The following is a 10,067-nucleotide window of genomic DNA, read 5'->3' as shown; positions in this document are numbered from 1 at the left end:
TTTAGTGTCATGGTATTACTTATTCAGTCCTTGTTTCATGGATTGTTCCTTTGGGCTCCCTCTTTCTTTTACAGGGTCCTCCTTAATATTTCTTGCAGGGCCAGTTTGGTGGTCACGTATTCTTTCAGTTTCTGCCTATCTGGGTAGCTCTTTATCTCTCCTTCTATTCTGAATGACAGCCTTGCTGGATAAAGTGTTCTTGGCTGCCTGTTCTTCTCATTTAGTACCCTGAATATATCCTGCCAGCCCTTTTTGGCCTGCCAAGTCTCTGTGGAGAGGTCTGCTGTTAATATTTCTTCCCATATAAGTTAAGAATCTCTTGTCTCATGCTGCTTTAAGAATTTTGTCTTCATCTTTGAAATGTGTAAGTTTCACTATTAAATGTTGAAGTGTTGAATGGTTTTTACTGATTTTTCGGGGGAGGGGACCTCTCTATCTCTTGGATCTGAATGCCTGTTCCTTCTCCAGATTTGGGAAGTTGTCAGCTAAGATTTGTTCAAATATACTTTGTGGTCCTCTCTCTGTCTCAAGGAGTCTCTACTCTGGAGTCCCAATTAGACGTAAATTCTTCCTTCTCAAGCTATCATTTATTTCCCTAAGCCTTTCCTCATGGGCTCTTAATTGTTTTTCTCTTTTTTTTTTCGGCCTCCTTCCTCACCATCAACTTGTCTTCTATGTCACTCACTCTCTCTTCCATCTCATTAACCCTAGCAGTTAGGACATCCAGATTGGATTGCATCTCATTCAATCTATTTTTAATTTTGGCCAGAATAGATGTCCATTCTGCAGTAATGAAGTCTCTGGAGTCCTTCTTGCTGTTGTCCAGAGCCACCAGTAGCTTTATCATTGTACTTCTGAATTGACATTCTGACATCATATTCTGTCCGAATTTCTGTCAGATATCCAAATCTGTAACTCTGTGGCAGAGAGTACTACTTCTGGTTCTTTCTTTTGTGGTGAATTCTTCCTTCTAGTCATTTTGTCCAGTGCAGAGTGGCTGTTTGAGTGGGCTGAGTCAAAAATATCAACCACGACCTAAGTAAAATACACCCTAGATGATTCCAAAGAGGCCAGAGACCAGAAAATGAAAGAAAAGTAGAACAGAACAAAATAAAGGAAAAGGACCACTAAAGTGAAAAACAATTTTAAAACAAAGTAGTAAAAATAAAAAGCCCAAAAACAAAAACAAAGAAGAAAAATAAAGGAAAGAAAAGAGGAAAAAGAAAAAAAAAATGTGGGGGTGGTGGTGGTGATGAGGAAGTGTTAGTGGAGAGAGAATGTAGTTTACCTGAGGGGTCCTATATGGTGATCCTCTTGGTTCTGAGTGTGTTTTGTTCTGTATGTTATAAGATGCTCAGTCCCACATTTATATAAACCAGCACTACTTATAGAAAGGCCCACCATTGACCACCAAAGCATAAACAAGTTAAAAGAGGGGGGCAGAATGGGAAGGAAGAGAGAATATAATCTCACAGAATGAACCAGCACAGTATACCACTTGGTTCTGGGTGCATGCTGGTCATGTTTTAGAAGGTATTAACTTTTACCATTGTAGAACAAAATGAGGTAGAAAACCAAAAAACACAAAAGAAAAACCCATGTCTCGTGTATCTACCAAAATTAAATCGAATACTTTGAAGGGAATCCAGAAGTGGAAAATATATCTAAGACATGTAATGGTAGAACTATGAAAATCAAAAGGGAAAAAAATTAAAAATGAAGAGCTGGTAAAAACACTGTAGTCAAGGTGGGAAAAGAGAAAAAATATTGGAAATTTTTAGTCTGATATAAAAAATGAGTCATAATGGAAAAAGAAAAAAGCACCCTCTCATTCTATACAGTATTTTCCCCTCAGTCCTGGAGCTTTCCAGTGCTGCTCGGTTAGAACTTGCTCTTCCCCTGTCCTTCCAGCTGGTCTTCTGGGGGAAGGGCTGCTGTGCTGATTCTCAAGTGTGTGCACCTGGGGGAGCTGTCCCGCCCTCACCAGGTGCCGGGCTCAGTGGGAGATGTTTATCCTGTGAGGCCCCTGCTCCCTGGTGGCCCTGCTCTGTCCCAGGCACAAGGTGACACCAGGAGGGACAACCACACTGGCGGCGGCCAGCTCTCAAGCCCTAAAGTCAGCTTCCACAGTAACACCCGAAGCTCCCAGTCCTCACTGGCCTGGATGCTCCAGGGGCGGGGGGCACTGATCTGCCCAGCTCAGGGGTGCCCTGCGGCAAGAGCGTCCTCACTGTCCTGTGTCCTCCCCGCCTCCGCCTGTCTAGGGGAAGCGCCGGATCTTGGGCTGTGTCCCTGGGGTGCCCTGGGCTCTGGGACCTGCACCGCTGGAATCGCGCTCCCGAGGCCACAGAGCCCCCTCCGCGGAGAGCCTCCGCCTGAGCTGCTCCCGGGGCCCCGCCGGGCATTGGCTGCAGCCCTTTAGGGAGGTCGGCCGCCAGATGTGGCGGGCTCTCCCCTGGGGCGCACTTCCTCTGTTAGTGACCCGGGGAACCTGAGGCCTCCACTGTCCCTCCTGAGATCCTGCCCAAGTTCCTTGCTAAGCGCCTTTTCATCTGGGAAGAATCCGGTGCGGATTTTTAAAGTTCCTGCCTCTCCGGGGCTGGGCTCTCCTGTCCTGGAGGCTCTCGCCAAAGGACCTTAGCCTGGCTCCTCGCGGGGGCCCCTCCCTCACTGGATTCTTTTTTATTTTTATTTTCTGCCTCCCTACCTTGCTAGAAGTGCAAACCCTTCTCTCTGTAGCATTCTGGCTGTTCTCTCTTTGAAATCTCAGGTCGAATTCGTAGGTGTTCAGGATGGTTTTAAAGTTATCTAGGTAAGTTGGTGGGGTCAGGTGAGCTGAGGACCCTACTCCTCCGCCATCTTGCCCCACCCCCTTCATCACCAAATTAATGAGAGGAGCGGGTTCAACCAGGATCTCTGTCTTTACAAAGGTCCAGTTTTAACTAGTATCATAGGCCTACTAAACCTGTCCTTTTGCCCTCCATACAATACATCTCAACTGGAACTCTTCTGATGCCGAAATTAAGAACCCAAACATGCATCAGCAGATCGTTGAAGAAATCCCACTCTTCTGTTTTCATCATTACGTTTTGCATTATACCAAGAAATTATACTCTAAATAGAGCCAAAATCCCAAGAGGAGGCAAATCACATACATCCTAATAATATTCATGCTTTTAGTTTGAGAGATAATATTGTCTTCTTTTACTGACAGTCCTTAAGTTGTCAATTCGCCTAAACACATCATCAATCACCCCTAAAAACTCAAGATTAGACTTTTTAACAAGGTAATGACAGCCTAATGAACATAGACCTTTTCTCACCCTTTTTCTACTCCTTGGCAACACGGCATTGATGGCAAGAGTCTATTTTTTCTCCAAAAAATAGGCCAGAGTACATGGCAGGGGACTTTTAGAGATATTCTATTATAAGAGAAAGAAGGAAAGGATGGTTGCATATGTAAAAGAATTTTTATTTTTGGTGGTAAGGAAGAAGTTACACAAACTTAAGAATTGAATCGGCAAGCCATTTACTGCTTAGTAGTTAAGTTTTATGTGTGTCTCCTTAATTCTAGAAACTTTTTCAATACACAAGAGTTTTCTATGGTAGCACGATATATTCCAAGCTCTAAAAGAATGAGAATCATGCCTGTTTTGCTCATCACTAAACCTTATATCTCTGTGGAATAATAGAGTGCCTGGCATATAGTAGGTTTTCAATAAATATTTCTTCAATGAGGAAACTGAGACATAATTATTTTCCTAACATGTTCATTTGTCTTTCTAGACTCCTTGAACCCAAGGATGATGTCTATTGTCCGAGAACCCCCCAAAGTGTCTGACACATGCTTATTTTTGCCTGATCAATGAACAAATGGATTTTTTTTCCGCAAAATCATTTCCTTTTATTCTGTGGCACTTCAATAAAGTAAGTAGACTTGTGCATGATTTATGTTAATTTATACATGATGGTGGGGATTAAGACCGAAGAAAGGCTTCTGGGGGAATTCCTGCTCTTTATTTCCTAAGATCTTCAGGGCAGGGGCTGACTTTTCTCGACTTCCCCACACTTCCTAACCAACAGTCGGCCTGAATGGACATTGGCCAAACATTTGGAGCACCATCTTGAAGAGAGGCAATCTGTTTAGAACAACCCATTCACCTGTTCAGTTTCAGGGTCCAAATCAATATCATAGAAACAGGGCTGAGTGGGGAGTCCAGGCATTGTGCTCATTGTCCCTACCAAGGGGTACAGAAAACTGGCCCTGACGCTGGCACGGATGTCATGAATGGGCAAGACAAAGCCTGTGGGCACACCCTTTTGCCCTGGGTTATGAGACAAGGACAAGTGTGTTTTGGTCATGCAGATAGGCAGGTTCCCAAAGCCCTGTTTCGTGTAGACTTCAGCTTTGTGTTGAGCTTCAGGAAGCAATTCTATGTCGTCAGCCCCATAGATTTTCTATGCAATGATCCTGATTTTATCCTCAACTGGGAGTTTGAGGTCATAAAGGAGCTGGAAGCTGCTGGGTGCTTGAGCTGCTCTCTGGACAGCCTGAGCTAGGGCTAAGGTGCCCATACCTCCTTCTGCCCAGTGAGTGCATTTCACAGCATCAAAAGCCCCATGTTCTTTGGCAAGGCGGCTGACGAGGTCCAGCTCAGCCTCTGTAAACAAATGGATTTTAATTATATATCATTTGTATCTATCTGAGGTCCAGGTCAAACTAGCTATCCAAAGTGTCTGTCATCCTGAATTCCATTCTGTTTTCATATGCAGTCTTATGTATCAGAGCTTTACATTTCTTTGGTCTCCAAAGTAATAAATACCTTCAACCAAAATATATGGTTTTGTTTGTTTGTTTTTTGACTCAGTTTATGCAAAAACTTTCTGTTCTAATCCCAGGCTTATGTGAATATCTGACTTTTACACAAGGTAATAATTTGAATTCATATTTATACTATTCCAGTTTCTTTTTCAGCTGAACCTATTCCCACTTTGTCTTTTTTTTCTAGTTACATGTTGTTTTCTTTCCTAAGATGCTTAAGTCAGAATTTGCTTTTATTATTTGTCTGGTTGTGCTCAGGCCTTTGCTGAATTAGACCTCTGATCCTTGACCTACCTAGCTATGGCACTCCAGAAAATGAGTTTTTTTTTTTTAAATAAAACATCCACTATAACATGTGGTAGTAAATTTTGCTGCCTTTAAATTGTCAGTAATTTTTACTTAATTCAAATATTTACATAGAAAAATCAGGAAAGAAAAAAAGCCCCAGATATTTTTAAGACAATTTAGGTCAATGGTTCTGAATATGAATTGTAGACTCATTGGCAGCAGTGGAGTGGATAAAGGAAATGGAAAGAGTGTACAGTTTTAAACAGAGCTTGCAAATGTGTAAGACCAAGCATTGCCTATAAATAGAATACATGACATGACATGGCTGGTTTCCTCATTCTGTCTCCCATCTCATATCTGCCAGGACTTCTCCCAAACCCACTCCTGCTAATTCATGAAAAATTGAGATTTGTTAAGTGAAAGGATCTAGAGTATTAAGCTATTATACTATAATCATGCCCATATATTTTAATTAGCCAGAAACAGAGGATGTGTGACAAGATTTTCCAGGACAAGCAGGGGAAAGAGGATACCACTTAAAGGCAGATATGTTATAATCTTTCAAGAGAAACTTCACCTATGGTCTTTCTGTTGGCCTGTTTTCCACAACCCAGAGTTCATGTGACACTGCCTTCCCATTTGTTCATGACTCAGATTTGACCTCTAAGCTCTCTGGGGAACATACTTTTTATTCAATCTTTCTCTGCTGTGGCTCTGAGATCGCATGCACCAAGTAGTGTTAGTAAGCTGAATAAACATGTAAGTCATTTCTGTGCATTAACTCTAAGTTGAAAAATATATGCTTTTGTAATGAATAAAATATACATTTCTATAAAAGGCTCACTAAGGTCACTATAGTTATTTATCTTTATGTATTTTTTCAATTAACGTATACCAAAAGCACAATTACTATTATGAGTTTATGAATGTTTATAGTAAAAGTTGTCCCAAGAAGTAGAAAACAGTAGGGATTGCTCATTTTAAATGATGTTGGTCAATACAATTAACCTAACAACCATAACTTCCCACACTCCACTAATGTTCTACTTACTAGAATAGTATTTCAAGCAAGTACACTCCAGTACAAACCGTTGAACCATTCTTTATTGCTTGATATAGTGAGATTTGAGCTCCATATGCAGGGAAACAAAGTTACCAGGATATACATAGATATTCTGTAGGCTTAGGTTTACATTATGAATGTTAAAACCTATCAAAACTCTCTTGTCCAAAATAGTAGGATGTGACAGTCCAGTGGCAGCAAATAAATTTGATTTTGCTTGGTAACTACAATCAAAGGCCATTCATTGCTTGGAGTCCCATTCAGAAAATGATGCTAAGGTACCATCCATGCTCACCAGATGAAGAATGCCACAACCAGTTAACAAGGTATCATAACCTGGGAATGGGAAACAGAGGAATGCCTGCTACATATTTGCTGCTCTGGACCATATTTTATCTTGTGCGTGAATTGCTGCAATAGTTTCTGAGCTGGTACCATTGCTCCAACCAATTCATCTTCTAAATTAGCCATCTTTTAACACTGGGTTGGCTATTAGACAGCCTATAAGCTCTCAATCAAATTATTCAACTGATTCTGTGATGCCACCAGAATTTGAGCCCATCCTATATATCTAATCTTATATCATCATTCCTCCAGCTAGTATTTCGAACACTTGCCAGCATGATCATCATGCTCTGTAACATACTATATTCACTATTCCCTCCTATGTCAGGTACTAGTCCTTCCCACTTGAAATGCCCCTCCTCTCTATTCACCTTAATCCAAACTTCCTATTCTAATTAGATTCTTTATGTAGCTTATCCAATTAATATAAATAAAGCATTGTGGAATTTATTGTAAGGAAATATGTACACTAAAATTAACATTGTAACTGGAAAGCCTCTAACAACTGAGGAAGCTCTAGAAATTGGCAATTTTCTCCATTTATCTCTCATGGGTTATAATGATCTTTCTACTTCTCATCTTCTACTCAACATCATTTGAGATTTGCATTTACTTTTTTCTTTTTTCTATCAAATAGCTTTTTCTGCTTCCTCAAAATTTCTGCCCCCTGACATTTTCTGCTCCTTGTAAGTTTGCCTTGGAAATGGCCATTATGGCCTCCTTTACTGCCCTATACATCAAGACTTCTACTACTATTCATATCAATTTCTCAATATTTCTTAAGTGAAAACTCAGAATCCAGGAATCTGGCTGACCCAAATGATCTTTTTGCATTAACCCACAATAAAACAAGTCACTTAACATTTTATGGATTCATCGTGGATCAGATAGCCAAGTGGCAAGCTAAAGTGACAGACAGAGGGGATACATAGAACAAAATATGGGTGGGCAAGTTTCGCTCACAGGATATAAGGGCAAGCCATAAGATTAAAACTGCCAACTCTCCTTCCTTTACTATCTAGCTCTAGTCCCTCTTCCTCTGTGAAGCCATCTACAACAACTAGAGATGAGAAGGTAATCTCCCTTCTGGAAATTACAATACAATGGGTAGTCAATATCACTTATTATGTTTTAGAATATATATTTACAGATTATTCCTAATTTTTAATCAAAGTTTCACCTCATATAACTAATAATTTGAACAGACATTAAGTACAAGAGCCATGTCATAGGTTTTTGTTTGGTTTTGATTGGATTTTGTAATTATTCATGATAGCTAACACAATGTTGGGTACTCAGTAAATAGGTAATGCATTTATTGATATTAAAAGGATGGAATTTATGTGATTATATTTTCAGGCTAAGGAGAAAAACAAGCATTCTCATCTCAAAACAAATTGCATAAGTCAAGATATTGAACAGATGGGTGTATAATTAAATCATTCTTCTATAGGTAGATTTCACTATTCATTTTTTCTCCCCTGGGAAATTAGAAGAGTCAGTTCAAAGAAAACTGAAAAATTCCATTTGAAGAGATTTCCCCTGAGGTTTATGTCAGATCGTGTGAAATAATTTGTGTTTTCATTTAGACAGCCTAATACCAAAGCTAATGACATGATTATTTTCAAGACATAAAGACCTTATAGTTTTCATACTAAAAGATTCTTATCTATTATATAGCTTAGTATAGAATCAGTATGTTACATTATATAAAGAGGCATTTTAAAATTTTTATTAGTTTATTTAAATTCAATTAACATATAGTGTACTATTAGTTTCAGAGATAGAATTCAGCGATTCATCAGTTGCATTTAACACCCAGTGCTCATTACATCAAGTGCCCTCCTTAATGCCCATCACCTAGGTACCCAATACCCCCCTCCGTCTCCCATCCAGCAACCCTCAGTTTGTTTCCTATAGTTGAGAGTCTCTTATGGTTTGTCTCCCTTCTGATTTCATCATATTTTATTTTCCCTCCCTTCCCCTATGACCCTCTGTTTTGTTTCTTAAATTCCACATGAGTGAAATCTTATGGTAATTATTTTTCTCTTATTGACTTATTTTGCTTAGCATAAACCCTCTAGTTTCATCTACACATTGCAAATGGTAAGACTGTATATTTGATAGCTTAATAAATTCTATTATATAAATTATAATATGAATAATTGTGATATATAATATATAAATATAATGCATTTATTATAAATATATTATTAATTATAATATAAATATCATATATTATTTATTATAAATATAATATTATTTATTATATTATATTTATATTATAAATGTAATATGTTTATATATTATATATAAATATTACATTAAATTTGTCTTAAAATATATTATATAAAATATATATTATATAATATTCCATTATATATACATATATATATCACATCTTCTTTATCCATTCATCAAAAAAATTGTTAGATCTCATACAGGAATTCAGCAAAGTGGCAGGATATAAAAATCAATACACAGAAATTAGTTGCATATCTATACACTAACAATGAGATAGAATAAAGAGAAATTAGGGAATCAGTCCTATTTACAAATGCACCAGGAACTGTAAGATACCTAGGAATAAACCTAACCAAAGAGGTAAAGGATTTGTATTCTGAAAACTATAAAAGAGACATTCCACTACTTAATTTATACTTCATTTCTGGTGAAAAGATTATTTTATTTATTTAAGTTTTTGAAGTTTTAATTTAAATTCTAGTTAATAAATAGTAAAATATTGGTTTCAGAAGTAGAATTTAATGATTCATCATTTACTTATAACACTCAGTGCTCATCACAAGTGCCCTCCTTAAACTTTATCCATACCTGAAGTATGAACTAGATTCCTAAATTTAAAAAAAAAACATGATATGTATATGTATTTACCATGTATGGATTCAAAAGACACAGAATCTTAGTGAAGGCTGTTTAAGCTGTGTAACTTTGGACAAGTCAATCCACCTATTACTTGATTATTCTAATTAAGAAAATGAAGACAGTAAAACTGTCTTGATTTTTCTGATAAAGAAAATGAAGAGAGTAAAACTGCTGAAATATTTTCCATCTGTAGGAAATTTACTCAAAATTTTGTCTCTAGAACAAATCTCATGTCTGTGCTCCAAGGCAGTATATCCAACTGTCTAGTTTATACTTTTTTTAAGATGTCTCAATGGCACCTGGAAAATATAAATAAATACTTGATACTCTTTTTTGCCTCCCCAACCTAGTCCTACTTATGTTGCCATTTAAACTTCCAAGTGATATCACCATCTATTCAGTTCAGTACTCTCTCTCCCTTACCCCATATACCCAATCCATCACCAAGTCCACTTAAATATCTCTACAATTTATCTACTACTTTTTTTAGGTTTTATTTGTTTATTCATGAGAGGCACAAAGAGAGAGAGAAGCGGAGGGAGAAGCAGGATCCAGGCAGGGAGCCCGACGTGGGACTCAATCCCAGGTCTCCAGGATCAGGCCCTGGGCTGAAGGTGGCGCTAAACCGCTGAACCACCCGGGCTGCCCCCATCTACTACTTTCTGT

General features: G+C 38.2%; 1 pseudogene; it reads right to left on the bottom strand.

The window, feature by feature from the left end:
* Positions 1–4,132: 4,132 nt before the first annotated feature.
* Positions 4,133–4,680, bottom strand: LOC112908444 (C-1-tetrahydrofolate synthase, cytoplasmic-like; annotated as a pseudogene).
* Between the last annotated feature and the right edge of the window lie 5,387 nt (positions 4,681–10,067).

This window comes from Vulpes vulpes, chromosome X (assembly GCF_048418805.1).
Source record: "Vulpes vulpes isolate BD-2025 chromosome X, VulVul3, whole genome shotgun sequence".
NCBI classification, from domain to species: domain Eukaryota; kingdom Metazoa; phylum Chordata; class Mammalia; order Carnivora; family Canidae; genus Vulpes; species Vulpes vulpes.
The sequence above is the reverse complement of the archived record's forward strand: the minus strand, read 5'-3'. Positions and strand labels throughout refer to the sequence as shown.